Source organism: Sceloporus occidentalis, unplaced genomic scaffold, assembly GCF_023333645.1.
Source record: "Sceloporus occidentalis isolate IW3139 unplaced genomic scaffold, rSceOcc1.0.p SCAF_15, whole genome shotgun sequence".
In the NCBI taxonomy this organism is placed as follows: Eukaryota; Metazoa; Chordata; class Lepidosauria; order Squamata; family Phrynosomatidae; genus Sceloporus; species Sceloporus occidentalis.
In genome coordinates, this window is record NW_028316995.1 from 2,214,495 (window position 1) to 2,231,241 (window position 16,747).

Genomic DNA, 16,747 nt, shown 5'->3' on the forward strand with positions numbered 1-16,747 from the left:
GAAGACACCAGTCTTTTTATGGGATAAGACACAGTTCTTCAGGCAGAATCAGAATGCAATATATCCTTAAAATTGGATATTGCAGCGGAGGAAATAATTATATTTTATGATAGGGTGACATCTGTTTAACTTTCCGTAGCACAAGCAAGGCATTGTGTAGGCTATTCGTTAACATTTTAGGCCAGAGGGCTTAAAGGCTACGTCTTGTAAACATCACACCTTATAAAAATATTTTATTTGATTGTTCTGTCCTCCAAACTGTGTTCGAAATCTTAATGAGGATACTCAGACATACCTTTACAGAATGCATTGCTGCTTTTCATATAAACTGCTAGCATACCATTTATTTACCATGTATGTCTGTTCCAAGTAAAAAAAGGAAGATAAAAGGAAACCTAATTATAATAAACATATAATCTAAAAGTCTATGCTATGACATATAATGTAAAAAATCTTTAAGAGTTTAAGTCACTTTAAACACTTATCAAATAACCCTTTAAGACCATTTAATGGTTTTCCTAGATTACAGTTTGCTTGGGTCAGTTCAAGCTAGCCTAGCTGCAGGGGTTACGACATCAATGAAGCCTTTCCACCTGCGTAATGCCTGTCTTTATATTATTTCTCTTCCCTCTAGCTATATAATCACTCCTGTGTTGTACTCCCATCTACATATTTCTCTAACGCAGCATTTTATTCTGATGGTCCAGAGCTACACTGATGTGTACACAACGATGCCACATATTAGGATTCTACATTTTCTTTAGATATCATTTGATATATACCAGGCCATTTTTTTATTTTAGTGCTTAAATTGACCAGTTCAGGTTTTAGAAGTATAAATGGCTTAAAGGAGAGTCTCGTTGGGTTGAAAAGTAATGCACTACCACTAATTTGCCAAGATTGCGGTACTTTGATGTAGTGGCAGGCTAAGCAATATATGAGCATACAGATTTGACAAATTTACCAGTAATAATGCTAAGGTGTTTTTAAATAGGATTGGCAGTATGTTTGTGCTGGATGTGTGCTGATTCCCTGCTTTGTCATAATGTACATATTGGTCACGTCAGTCGCATTTAAAAACTATTTTGTTTTGCTTAGGATGTGATTCCTGTTTTATGTTTAGCAGCCATGCAGATCATTCTATTAAAAATAGTGGAGGATTTCCCGGCATTTAATATTATTATTGTTATTATTATTATTTTTATGAATTGATTCATGTAGCACCACCATAGCAGTGCATTTACCTGAATAAAATGCTACTTAGTCATCAAAATTCATCTAAGTACTAGAAATCCCCTTCTTTCTCTCGACCTGATCTAGTCTCTCACCGCAGTTATGTCATGTGTATGGGCAAAATCCCCATGTCATCCTTAGGCCTTCCAACGCCACGACTGGCAAAATGACTTCCCGGTCTTACCGGTCACACTGTGAAGCTGATGGGTCATTTTAAAACCAGAGGGGAGAAGGTGCTGGGACGAGGGTAGATAAAATAGCCTTGTTTGATTTGAATTAAAAGACAGTGGGAATGCCTGCTTTCCGTGATTGTTAGAATTTGGTGGTCTTAGGTGTTAGGGAAATGCACAATAATACAGTAAGAGATGATAACTCTCTTACCTGTAAGGATTTGTCTCTAGAACCTCCGGTCCACAATGCCCATAGAATGTCTCCAAGCATTTTAACGAGAATATATGTACACTCATCGACTCATCATAATCAGCAACACTGTTAACATCCCCAGGGAGAAACTTTTTGGAATCAAGACCCCTTCACTCTTTGGAACCAACAAGAGACAAATGATCTATAAAGATAACAACCATAGTCGCCTTCAACCAGTTATAGCTACGTCACCACATTTTGATGAATTTAGAAATAAATTGAAGTGCGTTTTTTCCTAGTTCTAGTGAAAAGCAACACATTAGGTCAACGTTTGAACTTATATTCAGGTCTATATAGTATTATATGATTTTTTAAATCCATTTATTTATTTATATAGCGCCATTATATTCCACAGCACTAAAAGATCAAAGCAATAACATGCATCTTAGAACCTCTTGTAAAGCTTCTAATGTTTCTAATCTTCCTAAGCTTCTAAATAGTAGTCTTTTATTTAATTTATGAAATTTAAGGATCCTAGCCCTTTACGTTTGGTAAATTGTATACTTATATTTCTACAATATATGATTCCATTATCCCTTTAAAATATTTATTTGCTATTTGTCCCCTTGGTGTGGTTGTGTAAGAATGCCCTCAATCGTATATAAGAATTGTACTTGTACTAGATTGCCTGTATTGACATGTAGCTTCCTTTTTTAATGATTACGGGAGTTTCTTTTTCTGTGACAAGGCTGAAAGCAGGAAATTAACACCCTCTGGTGCAGACGTAAAGCTCAGAGGAAGCAAGATTGTGGTCTTTAAGATATAAAGCAGACAAGACTCGTAAACATCACAGCACCTTAAAAAGTAACACTATTTTCCTAGCACAGGAAGGGAACAGATAACAGCAATACCGCTATGTTACTTCCAGAACATCACAGATGTAAATAAGAAGAGTGATGTTTTTTGTAATGGAAATATGCTTGCGACAAAATTATATATTATTATGAGCATCAAACAAGGGGACTTCATGGTAATTGTGCATTATAAATCATGTAAAACAGTACATCAATATACACTATAGGGACAAAAGTATTGGGACACCTGAGCATCACACCAACATTGTATTCTAAATACATAGACATTAATATGTGGTTGGTCCCCCCTTTGCAGCTATAACAGCTTTCACTCTTCTAGGAAGGCTTTCCACAGGATTTTTCTGTGGGAATTGTTGCCCATTCATCCAGTAGGGCATTGGTGAGGCTAGGCACTCATACAAACCATGCTTTTATGGAGCTTGCTTTGTGCACTGGGCCACAGTCATAGTTACATAGTCATGCTGGAATAGAAAAGACTGTTCCCCAAATTGTTCCCAAAAGGTTAGAAGGATAGCATTGTCTGAAATGTCTTGTTATGCTGAAGCATTAAGATTTTCTTTCACTGGAAGTAATTGGCCCAAACCCTGAAAAACATCCCCATCTCATTAATGTTTCTCCACCAAACTTTACAGTTGGCACAATATAGTCAGGCAGATAACGTTCTTTTGGCATTCGCCAAACCCAGACTCATCCATCAAACTGCCAAACAGAGAGCCATGATTCCTCACCCCACAGAAAGCGTTTCCACTGATCCAGAGCCCAGTGACGGCGTGCTTTATACCACTGAATCCGATGCTTGGCGTTGTACTTGCAGCTGCACAGCCATGGAAACTCATTCCATGAAGCTCCCGTGGCACAGTTTATGTGCTGATATTAATGCCAGTGGAAGCTTGGAACTCTTCAGGTATGGGATCAGTAGAGTGCTCGTGACTTTTATGCACCATGTGCCTCAGCACTAGGTGACCCCGCTCTGTGACTTTATGTGGTCTTCCACTTCATGGTTGAGTTGCTGCTGTTCCTAAACGCTTCCACTTTCTAATAATACTAACAGTTGACCGTGTAATACCTAGCAGATTGAAGATAGAAAATTAAAGTCTCTCTGTGTCTCTGCAAAAACACCAGCTGCAGGAGAATGGCCCACTTGGCCCCCATCCGACCCATATCACCCAGCACAACATGTACTGTATGCTTGCCTTGTAGTGCAGGCTAATATAGAAACTGCAAGTGGGGACCCCTTGACACTTGGGACATCTGCCCCATTGTAAATCCGCTCCTGCAAGCATCTGAAACACTCTTCCCCACCAGCGAATGCCATTTCACAGGGTTCAGCACCTCAGTATTGTCTAAAAGTACTGAAGTATTGTATTGCCTGAAGTGACAGCCAACCCTATATTAGAGTTTGATTTATAGTCTATTAATAGATAATGCTTTTTTGTTTAAGTGCTGCCTGTTCTCTAAATATTGTCTTTCTATGCAAAGTGCAGTGTATAATATGTCTTCACATCCCCAACACGCATAATCCATGGCATGTTATAGTTAGAACATACTTAGATCTAAGGCAAACAAGGAGCAAAGTATTGGTTTATGCGACCTGTTGGGGTGTAGAACAACTTTGTTGACCCCATGATCTCAGTTATCATAGCAGTTTATGTAAACACCATATATCACATTTCCTCTTTACTAACCATGTTTTTCTCTTTTTTTGCTGATGAGCACAATGGGCACAACTGTCGTTTGACATTTTAATGACTCGTGTACACATAGGCATCTGTACTGCCATGGAAATCATAATGTGTAAATGTATTGACTGCAGCTCTAATGAAAGCCCCTTGGACTTGGACAAAGCAATCACAAATCTTTCTGCTGGCTTTGTTTTTTCTATTGCACAAAAAATTAAGGATTCTTCAGCCATAATGTGATTATGGCCCTCCAAAAGAAAGTTAGTACCTACTGAAACACAGTTTATCTACCAATTCTATATTGTGAGACCTTTATCCTTTCCTCGATGTCACTATATTAAGTATGAGACAGGTTGGCAGCAGACATATCTTCAAAGCTGCATTCTTTGCCAACATATCAAGCACATTCTTCAGGGGATTGTCCTTCCTTGGGGGCAAAACATCAAGTAAATGCGTACTTTGATAAATGCATATAGAGTTGTATATTAGAGCCACCTAAAGGTATTTCCATACTTGAAAGGAATGAATAGTCATAAAGATAACTATAACATGTAATAGCTTTATGTGTGTTCCCTGGAGCTATGGGCATACCTGGAAACTCTCAGAGTTTGACCCGCTTCTCTGGTTCTCCAGGTCATGGGAGCGGGGTCTTTAAGTGAGGGTGGAATGCCCCCGATGTCATTGGGAACTCCCCCAATGTCATTGGGAACGCCTCCGACATCATCGGGAACACGCCAACATCATTGATGATGTCAGAGGGACCGCCCACCGACTTCAGCAGGACTGCCCGGAGCTCAGAAGTTCCAAAGTATGGCTATGGGCTAAGAATGCAATAAATAATAGGCATGTGCAAGTGGGCCAACAACGATTCGGACACATTTTTCGGTTTGTTTTTGGCCATTTGTTTTTGGGCAACAAATTTCGTTCCCTGCCCATTCAATTCAGCCAAAAATACAGGGGCCTTTTTAATTCGGTGCCCAAATTCACTCTTACTCTCTCTCTCATCTTGCAATTTTTTTTTAGCTAAGTGCAAAAGGTAGCCCTTTCAGTGTAGTCAGTGAATCGTTATTCAGCTATGCACCTAGGCCCAGCCATTTTGCCTCCCCGCCTCTAAGGTCCCCAATATATTTGTCCTGATTTGGGGAAGGGCTGTAATAATAATAAGGAATATACACCAACGATTAGATAGAAAGTTGAAAGAAAAAACTTTTAGCGTTTCATAGAAACACTATAACCTATGGAGAAAAGTTCATCTAAATTGCTCTATAATATCCTGCTAATAGATTACTTGGTAATATTACTTTTACTAGTGACCAAGTACAGCTGATATTTTTTAAAATAAACTCACTGCAGTTCAGTACAGTATGTCAGATGCTGCTAATATTAATACCAGAACAGTAAATAAAGGAATTTTCACATTACACTCAATTCGTAGAACAATGATTTTGGCAAAGAATTTACAATGAACTGTAGTACTGTACATTCTATGCTGTCTTCGTGTTAGTCTGGCTTCAGATCGCTAGAACTAAAATTATATTGTTGTCTGTACCACCTGCTATAGGAAAGGGTATCAAGCCAACAATCACTCACCATAGTCTGGAAGTCTCCCTAAGGCTTCTTACGTCAAAGCAGCTGCAGGCTGAGTGATGAAGCATTTTTCTCAAAGGCGGCATATATTCAGTAGCTCGCAGGAGCAGGTGTCCTGTGTGCTATCAGTATCAGCACAACTGAGGTTGGTTTGGTATAGTATAGTAGGTCCATAATATCTGTTTTCAAAACCTGGTCATAATTATGGAATTATGAAGAGAGAAACTTTACGATAATTTGTTTAGATATAAAATATGTTACTATCTTTAAAGTACTCGACAAGAACTATAGTTAAAAGATAACCTATAAAGGATGGTTTGGTGTTCCAGACTCAAGGGCAGTAACTTCTCACTGTACTACTCATATGGAAATTACTAAAACATTTTTATATCACTGGTACCTAATACTGGCCAGGGTAGCAAAAATATTTCTCTCGTCCTCAGTGGTTTGTCTCATGCTTTCATTGCCACCAAGTAAGCGATAGCAGGTAAATGGAATGGAATCCCTGCAAATAAACCCCTTCGTTACCCTATTGACACACAGCTATGTCCACAAAGATGTGGCATGTGTAGGTCCTGCATTGTTTGCAGAAACAGGGAGATCTCTCTGCCGCTGTATGGGAGATCAGGCTGTCTAGTGACAGCCTGGACTCCCCCTGTTAGCAGAAACCAGAACCTCTGGCTTCCTCCTGACCGATTGTGTCTAATGGCACTCGGCTCGAGCGCCGATTCACTGTTATATAAGGAATATAGAGAGCATTCCCTTCTGGTAGGTGTCACTCCTGACACCCACCGGATGGCCACTGTTGGCTGATTGCACGCATAGTGAAGAGCAATGCAAGTCTATGAGCCCTGCTTGCTGATCACAGTGTGATCAGTGCAGAGGAAGAGAGTGAGAAACAAAGCTTCTCAAAGAAATAAGATACATTAAAACAATAAACAATACAGTGAGTTCAATGATGTCACTGTGGCATCGCTGGCATACATAAGATGTACTGATTACAGAACAACAATATAAAATAAATATAAAATGAAGCCCTTGCATCCCGTTGCTCAAGCACTAAATGTGGAAATTATAACACGCTCCCTATTCACTGCCCCCAAACCCTTTAAGCCAGATGTATTAAAAATAAATCCTGACAGTGTAGGGTACTATGTAAGGTTACGCACCTGACTGTCTAGAATATAAAAATCTGTATGTTGAGTATGTCTGTATCCAAGGAATGTTGCTGAACATAGATTGGATTGTTGTTCAGCAGTAGAAGAAATGCAAGCAATATTGCATAAGAATTTTTTTTTTTAATCTTAGTACACGTTTTTTACAAACTATCACTCACAATTACTATTTTTTGAATGTTTCTGTAGTTTCCAATGAAAGCCCTACTTTAAAACCACATATGGTAAAAAAAATTGCAAAACACGTATGGTACAAATGGTAGTATAGTAAAACGCCTTGGTAAAGAAAAGGGTTAAAGGTGTTCTTGTAACTTTGGAGGAAACTCAAAGCTTTGGAAGAGATCACGTAGGAGTAATAAGACTACGCAAATGCGTAGGAGTAATAAGACTACACAAATGTATGACAAAATATGGTTGTTGTGGTTAATAAGTGACCAGAGGAAACAATAAAGAGATGGGAGGATAAAGATTTGTTTTTGCTTTCATGGGCCAGATGGGGGTCTTACAGAAGAGCTGTCAAAGTTTGGTTATGCAACATGTTGGGCTGTGATATTGTCGATGTATAATGTGACTCTTATCTGTGCTCATTTATTTGTGTATTTATTTGTTGTACAATATTGTATGTTCAAATCAAAATAGAAATACATGTTAATGTTAACAACCACCAAAATATGAATTATTGGATTAATAATTAGAAAAAAAACAATAATAATAACAACTAGGGCTTAGGGACAAGGAGCCCCTAGAATTAATAACTAGACTGGGGCACAGGGAGCACCCAGAGTTAGCAAGGGGGCAAAGGGAACAACTATAAGTAGTAATGGGGCACAGGAAATTAATAGTAGTTATGTATGATGTCAGTGGAAGTGGAGAAAAGGTTCCGAGATAAGCTAAAAAGATCAACATGATGCTGACTCTTTTTCCTTAAGAACGGACTTCTCAAGATGGGCTTTTGAACAAATGAAGAGGTATGCTGGAGATATTTCTCACCTCTGAGAGAAACCTGTGGAACCACAAAGCTTTGTTTTCATGCTAAGAAAGAGACATTACATAATTAGTAAAATTTTTAATATTTCCAAAAATAACCTAAAACATTAGGAAGCACAAACTAGGAGTTGGGCACCATTAAAATCTCTCATACAATGCAGTAGCGCCAAAGGCTTTATTGTTTAGCAATATAAATGAACTGCTTACTCACCCACAATTGGCTTAAAGCAAGAATATACTGTAGCTCTCAGTTACTACTTCTCATTGCCTGTGATAGTTATCCTCATCTTGGCTTCAGACTGTGTTTACTGAGTTTTGTTGTGCCTGACCTCAGCTATCTGGCTTTGCTGCTTGCTCCAGTCCTGACCTCGGCTTTCCGGACTTCTCTACTCTCTCCAGTCCTGATTGCGACCCGCCCTCCGTCTCTGCACTGTGGTTCCTCACCCCTCGGTACAATACTTTCTCATCATCTTCACAGTCTCATGAGATAGATGGCGGTGGAGTTACAAGACCATACCTGCACAAAAATACTCCTTGCTATATGTGCTGCTATTCTTTTTGGTAGGCCAATTAAGTATAATATTTTGTAACGCACAGTTTTGGAGTTCCAGAAGCTTCCAGGACATCATAGACCCAATCTTCAGATTTACCTTTCTTTACAGTTGTTTACCTACAAACGTATGTTCTGTAGAGAATACATTTATGTGATTGTCTGTGTTGTAACCTGACAGCTTTAGCTCCCATACCAACGAACCAAGCAGCAATGGAACATGACATCCAAGCAAGAGGATGGATTAGCTGTCTGGTATTTCAGTTACTGAGCAGCTGCCATCCCTATTAATTCACTGGTTACAAACTTGCTGCCAACATTCATTATTTGAAAAATCAGGTGAATCCACTGCGATTATTTCGATCTGTTGTATGTATCTATACACACAGTGAGGAATTTGTGGAATTCTGTCTGTATGTAAAATGGGTGGACCGTTCTAATTTTGGATTATGGGGGCTATACCCTAGGTATAAGGATGAACTATAATCAAATTTATGTCAAAAGCACCCAGTTACAAATACATTATATATATTAGATTATTTAATAATAAATATATATTTTTTTTTTTATTATTTTTTTATATTATTATTTTTTTAGATATATTTAAAAAATAATGTCAAAAAGAAATAAATCACATCTATCGGTGGCAATATAACACAGGAAAGCTGTGTATTTTATTTTTGCAAGCACGATTATTTTGCTGTCTACAACAACAAAACTACTGTAACAATAAAGACAGGAGCTTTTAAAGATGTGCATTCAGATACATGCGAGGGAACATAATGTTCCCCACAGCTTACGAGTTCTGCAACTACCTGTGAGAAAATATCTGATGTCAATGTGAAACCACAAATGCTTCTACAAACAGCTCCATCTTTACAGCAGATATTGCAGGGTTGCTTGGTGTATGTCTGGGCTCACCACAAGAGTACTAATGACGCTGTTTAACAAAAATGTGTAACATTCTAGATAATTGCTCAGATATGCTACTATAGGAAGCAAAATAAATTAAGTTTCTATAGGAAATAAGAAGCATTGTGAAAAGGAGCTTTATAATCTGAAGATTAGCACAGAATATGGTAACCGGATTTTAACCTTTGGCCAGAGATTCCCATAGACAATAACGTTTAAGAAATGTTTAAGAAATTATACATTTTATTTCAGTTAATGAACTTCTCTCCAGCATTGCTTCAAACCCATTTATATACACATTATTGACACTCTACAGCTGTAGAACATGGTGATACATTATTAGCTCCTAGAAAAGAAGGATGTGAGGGAGGGGGATTTGTATCCCTACTATGGGACACTTGAAAGGTTTTAGGGGAAGGTTGGCAACATTTGACCCATGGGTTCAAATCCATCCAAGTTGTTCGATAGTAACGCAGGCCAAGACATATCTGGCAGGCAAAACAGTCAAAGAGCACCACCCAGTCCTGTCCAAAACACATTTACATTTTAAATCCCATAAGAGCATAGAAAGTGCACAGTGAGTATGTAAATGGTGCCTTGAGTCCTTGTTACTCTAGGCAACCTGGTGGATACATGCGGAATTGCAAGTAGGTTGTAGATCAGAGCAGTCCTTTATATTACTCCCATGAAGGGTTTGCATATGTTAGACCAATTATAGTTATAAGGACTGATATGTTTTTTCCCCTTGTTTGTAGTTGAGACATGTTGTTATGTTAGTACCACTGACACCTAGATTTAGCATGCACTCAGATGCACCTGAAATGCCAAAACATTTACAGTTATATAGATGTGATTTTTTTCTATACCCTACAGAAAAAGGGCGATACTTAAACTAAGTTAAACTATTTCTTATAAATAATAACTCTGTTTTCTCTCTGACCAAGAATTTGCGTAAAGTTATATTCCATAATCTATTTATGTAATTTATGTAGGGGATAGAAGCCATTGTTCCTGTTTGCTTTCCCTGGATATACAGTAAGTTCTTAGAACTGATTTCTGTATATCAATCTGTATGTTGTATGCAGTAGCGTACCTAGCGGGGGGCGGGGGGGGTGGTCCGCACCGGGTGCCGCTCATCAGGGGGGTGCCAACTTGCCAGCACCCCTCCAGAGACGGACAGTAATGTCCGCCGCTGGAGGAGCAGGCTCGCAAGGGAGCGGTATCAGAGGTCTTTAACAGACCTCCGGCTCCCTTGAGTGATTTTAAGCCGGTTCAAGGATCTCCCTTGAACCAGGCTTAAAATCACTCAAGGGAGCCGGAGGTCTGTTAAAGACCTCCGATATCGCTCCCTTGCGATCCCCGCGGCAACAGCTGCTGTGCGCCAGGATTTGTTGTCAGATCCCGGCTCACAACACTGAAGCCACGCCCACTGAACCGGAAGAAGACAGAAGAACTGAAGAAGAGGAGCGAAGAGGAGGAAAAGAAGCTGTAAGGAGAAAAGAGGAAAGGTAGGAAAGCATTCAGTGAGTGAGAGTGGATTGGTATATGTGTGGATTGGTATATGTGTGGATTGGTATGTGTGGATTGGTATATGTGTGGATTGGTATATGAGTGGATTGGTATATGAGTGGATTGGTATATGTGTGGATTGGTATATGTGTGGATTGGTATATGTGTGGATTGGTATATGTGTGGATTGGTATGTGTGGATTAGTATGTCTGGATTGGTATATGTCTGGATTGGTATATGTCTGAATTGGTGTATGTGTGTGGATTGGTATGTGTGTGGATTGGTATGTGTGTGGATTGGTATGTGTGTGGCTTGGTATATGTGTGGATTAGTATATGTGTGGATTGGTATGTGTGGATTGGTGTATGTGTGGATTGGTGTATGTGTGGATTGGTATATGTGCGGATTGGTAAGTGTGTGAGAGTGATGGGTGTTATGCTGTACCATTTCCAATGTATTTTTCATTATATAATTATGCTCTAGTACATCATAACTCCCATCACTCTATACTGTTCCATACAGTGGCAGAGTAGGAGACAGAGGCCTTGCACCCCCACCGCAGGACTCCTGAAAGGTAAGTGAACTTCAAAGGGGGAGAGGGTAGATAGTTAGGAGGGGGTAGATAGGGAGAAGGGAGTTAGATGGGGGGATAGGGGGTAGATAGGGAGAAGGGAGTGAGAAGGGGTAGGTAGGACAAAAGGGAGTGAGAAGGGGTAGATAGGGCAATCATACTCCTATCATGCCAAGTCTGCGAGTACATCCTGGAATCTGGGTATGCCTGGGCATGATAGGAATGTGATTGCTGTTAACAATCATATATATATATATATATTAATATTGTTATTTAAATGTTTTTTCCTATTTTGGTGTGTTACTTACGTTAAATACAAGTGTTAGATTTTTTTTTTATGGTGTGTGGGGGGGTCATATTCGGTTTCGGCCAGGTAAATGCTGCATTTTCGGTTTCAGTCCAGAATTAGTTTCGTGCATCCCTACTACTAATGAAGTGGTAGGCCTACACCACATCAATGTTTGGCTTAGTATATAGTGATAGGAGTTATGCTGCACTATTGTCAATGTCTGGCTCAATGTATAGTGATAGGGATTACGCTGTACCACCGTCAATGTGTGCCTCAGTATAAAGTGATAGGTGTTATGTTGTACCACCGTCATTGTCTGCCTCAGTATATAGTGGTAGGTGTTATGCTGTACAACCGTCAATGTCTGCCTCAGTATATAGTGATAGGTGTTATGCTGTACCACCGTCAATTTCTGCCTCAGTATATAGTGATAAGTGTTATGCTGTACCACCGTCAATGTCTGCCTCAGTATATAGTGATAGGTGTTATGCTGTACCACCGTCAATTTCTGCCTCAGTATATAGTGATAAGTGTTATGCTGTACCACCTTCAGTGTCTGCGCCGGTATATAACGGTAGAAGCTATGCACTTTTAAAGTATGTGTGTGGGGGGGGGTGCCACATACAGGATCCGCCCCAGGTGCCAAATACTCTAGGTACGCCCCTGGTTGTATGTCACTTGATTCATGTATCTTGGCTATGCCTGCACAAAAAGATAAGCTGGAACAGGACAAAGCACTACTTGAACCACCTGTACATGCATAGCGCTATAATATCTCCAGTATCCCTGGGAGAAAGAGAATGACCATAGAATTCTAGTCCTAAATCCGGGTTGCTGGATATATACATAGTAGTCACCTGTCACAAACACATACTTTTCCAAAGTGTTGAATCACGTAAGTTTCTGAGAAGTCTCCAGCATGTCATTGTATGACTGGCATTTACTGGTAGTTAACATTTATTGTTTTATACAGTATTGTCAATTCTACAGAGCTGTACATTGAACCAGCAGTAAATAACAAGTAGTGAAATAATATATAATATGAATTTACAGAAACCAAAGGTTAAGAGGAGCCTGCTACAAAAAGATTGCAATCTAAATATTCTAGCTGGCATTAGTTACACATTGAGAATACCTAGTAATGATAACCACCCTGTTCAAAAACCAGGCGGCCTAATGTCATCTCATATTTACCTGAACATGTTTACGTGAACGTATTTACCTACTGCTCCCTCTTAAACACAATATACACATATTACATTTAATAATTATTATAGATATTATTAGCACTTTAATCATATACAAGCTAGCTTAGCCACTAATCACTCTAAAATAAGGTGTGCTGATAGACAGCTAGGTCGGGACACTAGAAGTGTTATTAAAAGTGTAACTAATTATCCAGGCTGAACCGGCAATAATAATTATACGGTGACATAAGTGTACACTTTCATCTGGCATGTAGTCATATATTGTTCTTTGATTCGTTTGCTCTACTTAGTGATGATATAGTGCAGGATACAGAATCAAGTTGTCTGTTTCTTCCTACCTCATGACATAAAATCCAGAATAGAGACTCAGTGGATGTAGCTTTCTCTTCATCATTCAAGCTTCCTTCAGACTGAACCAAATGGTCTATGGGGGGGTAAATTTTTTTCCAGGAATGCTGAAAAACCAAAAACTATTAATGAATGGGAATGCTGATATTGATGACTCATTGATTGTTTTTAGTGAATTTTATTGTTTTTTTTTTTCTTTTTTGAGCAGGGCAGTACTTCAGGGCATAAACTCCAGGCTTCCTTAGAGGCCCAATCTTATTTTGAAACTTTGAGGCAGGTTTGATGGGCTATATAACAATCACGGACATATAACATATACAACATACTGACCCACAGGTTCATAACTACTTAAAATGGGGAAACAGGAAACTGTAGTGGGTCAGTAAGATGTATGCAGAGTAGTGAATAGACAATGATATCACCTGCAGTCTCTTAAGGGAAAAGAATACTCCGATTCACTAGAGCATCCAAATCATAAACTGTAAATATAAAAACTCTAAACAGGAAATCTGCATATGGCTTGGAGATCAGCCCTTGTGGTAAAGAGAAGAAGAAGAAGAAGAAGTCCCTCCTAACAACAGAGAGAAATTAAGCTGAGCCTCAAATCAAAAATGCTTGTTGGCCCTCTTAATAATGGCTGTGATCAAATTTATCTATAAATGTTGATCATAATAATCATTATGACTCAGACAACACAATAATATATGTTATATTGAAAGGTACGACAAAGGTATATTCTAGCAGAGAAATACTATTCTGAAAAACTGGGAAATTCCGGTATTGATCATTTGTCTAGGCATATTCATAATCTGTGCCTGATGTATTAATGATGACATCAAAAAAAATAAATTTCTCTTGCACAATAAAGCAAGCATGTTGTCCATAGATATATGCTAAAGAAATGTAATATATAATACCTTCCAACAATGTCACTCATGACATCATACAGAACAAAATGAGTAATGAAATGAGAGATCATGGCCCAGGGACCATAACTGTATTTCCCAAGGGTCCATATTGTGACGTATAAATATACAGCTCCTCTGTGCAGTCTCCATAGATGGTTTTAACAGAAATGCTTAGTATGGAAATTAGACTTCTAAAGAATACTTTTTTGTTTATTTTCCATGTGCAATTCCGAAATACTTAAGTTCATATTTGTATATTTATGTTTATACTCTGTATTTCATTTTCTAATGGGGATTCATTTTTGTTTATTGTGCTTCAGAGACCGTTTCTCGTCACGTTTGTTCTTCTGGATACGGTTACGAGTGCTGACTAAACAACCATACAGCTGAAGTACAATACATTGAACAGTTCATGATTAAAAAAAAAACCAGGCTTTTGTTCTTATTTTTGTACTTTTTGAACAGCTTATACGTCAGTACTCATTGTCAAGACATTAAAAATCTAGAGTGAAATAAAACACTCTCCACCAAGATTATTTACGGGAATCAGACTGCCTTACACAATGATCAAAGATACAAAGTGTATGCCCAACACATTTTAAAACTGGCCTTTTTAAGCAATGTTTTTTGTTTTCGGTGTCTGTGTCTTTTCTCAAGGTTCATGTTATAGTGAAGTGTTTCTTCTCACAGGCCCGGGAGTAATTTAAAACCTTTCCTTTAAAATAAAAATGTGGAACTCTAAACCGGATTACTGAAGAACATTTCACAGGAAGCTAATTACTAGAAAGTAAAGACTTTTGACAAATCTTTTTAAACAGACCTGAGAACTTTTTCATTACCCATGGCTGATTAGACTAATTTAATAATTCTGAAGGATATCCTTTAAACAAGAAATAATCATTTCCAATTAAGCCCTCTGGTCACACAGTTTGTTTTTTCTCTGTTTCTCTGGAACTTCTGAGAATCTAAAATTATAAAAAAATAAACACAGAAAAGTACTGATTGATCATCCCAGTAGTATTTGCTATTTTCATTTGTTTTTAATGTCTGTTCAGTTTAATAAATTATTTATGTTCTCTTTTTCCATGAGTGTTTTTCTTTGCTCTTCTGCCTTGAGCTTGTTGGAATGTTAGACTAGCTAGAATGTTAGACTACCATCTAAAATCCTGTCAGTGGGGAAAGAACACGTAGGGGCCATGGCATATGCTAACCTAACGTCGACTATGCTCAGGGTTTCAGTTTCGGGAAACCCTCTGCCAAAAAATTAAGGGGAGACCACCTATTGGGCGTTCAGGCTCCTTGGCACGCCACTGCTCCATAGGCAACTTCGGGCCGTATACACTGTGCCTAGCCAACACAGCCTCCATAGTTAACTTAGCCCACACTGTGCATTTGGTGCACTGGGACATAACGCCAAGATATGTCTTTGCTTGGGAGAGCATGAGCTTGTGCCTCCAAAGCCTACCCATGAGACTAGACTCAGGAGTTGACTTGTAGCGACCATTAAACTAAGCCAGTTTTGGTTTTCAATGAGAAAATAGCAAGGGATCAGTTAATCAAGCACAATAGATCTCGAAAGGAATAGACTTTGTTTGCATTACCATAAAGAATTTGCATACTATGGTGCTTGAGCAGGGAAAGTCATCCAAAATATCACATGACTGACAACAATGGCAGCCTCCAGGTCTGCAGATAAAATAAGTTTTATGGGGGTAAAATGAGATCAAAACAGGTTTTTGTCACTTTTAACTTGCATTACTGTATAGAGCACGGTATTTTTTGCTCAAGGAAGTTTTAAGAGACTTCCTCTTGAAAAGACTAAATAAAGAAAATGTAACAACAGAGATACAGCTAGTATTTCAAAAACAATAATAAAAAAGGATGCTGCCCAAGGAAGTAAATGTAAGTCAGTGGAAACGGAAATATTAATTATGATGCTCAGAGATGAAATACTTGCAAATTTAGAGCAGACTGGTGATGAGCACAAGTCAGCACAAGCCTCAGGGGAAATAAAACCTATAATAGCAGCCATTCAGATGCTGCACATTAAATGGAACCTCCTAACCCAGAAGCATGTTGTGGCAAGAAATACTCGTACTACATAATAACGTGATGTCAGAGCTAGCATAGCAGGAACAGACAAATACTTGCAGCTGCAATTTCAATCAGTGCTGCCTTAATACAGCAATAAGGACAGGGATGAACTTGTAGTGTGTTTATTTTAAATGTTTTTTTTGTGCCAGTGAAATATTTCAAATTATACAAAGCTCAACGATCCTGGAATTAAAAATGCAGCCAGAGACATTAAATATTTATGAACCTCTCTGCATACCTTCAATTATTATTTGAGTAAATTAATTATTGGCAACTGATGTTTCTCAAATTCTCCTAAACTATATTAGGATTTCCATATACATGTGGCCCAGGTGCTCATGGTAAAAAAAATATTCTCAGTATATAACATGTTATCAATGAGTATATTATCAACGACTGACTCACACACATAATGGGATTATCTTTAGTCTATGTTGTATTCTTTGTTACATTAAGTA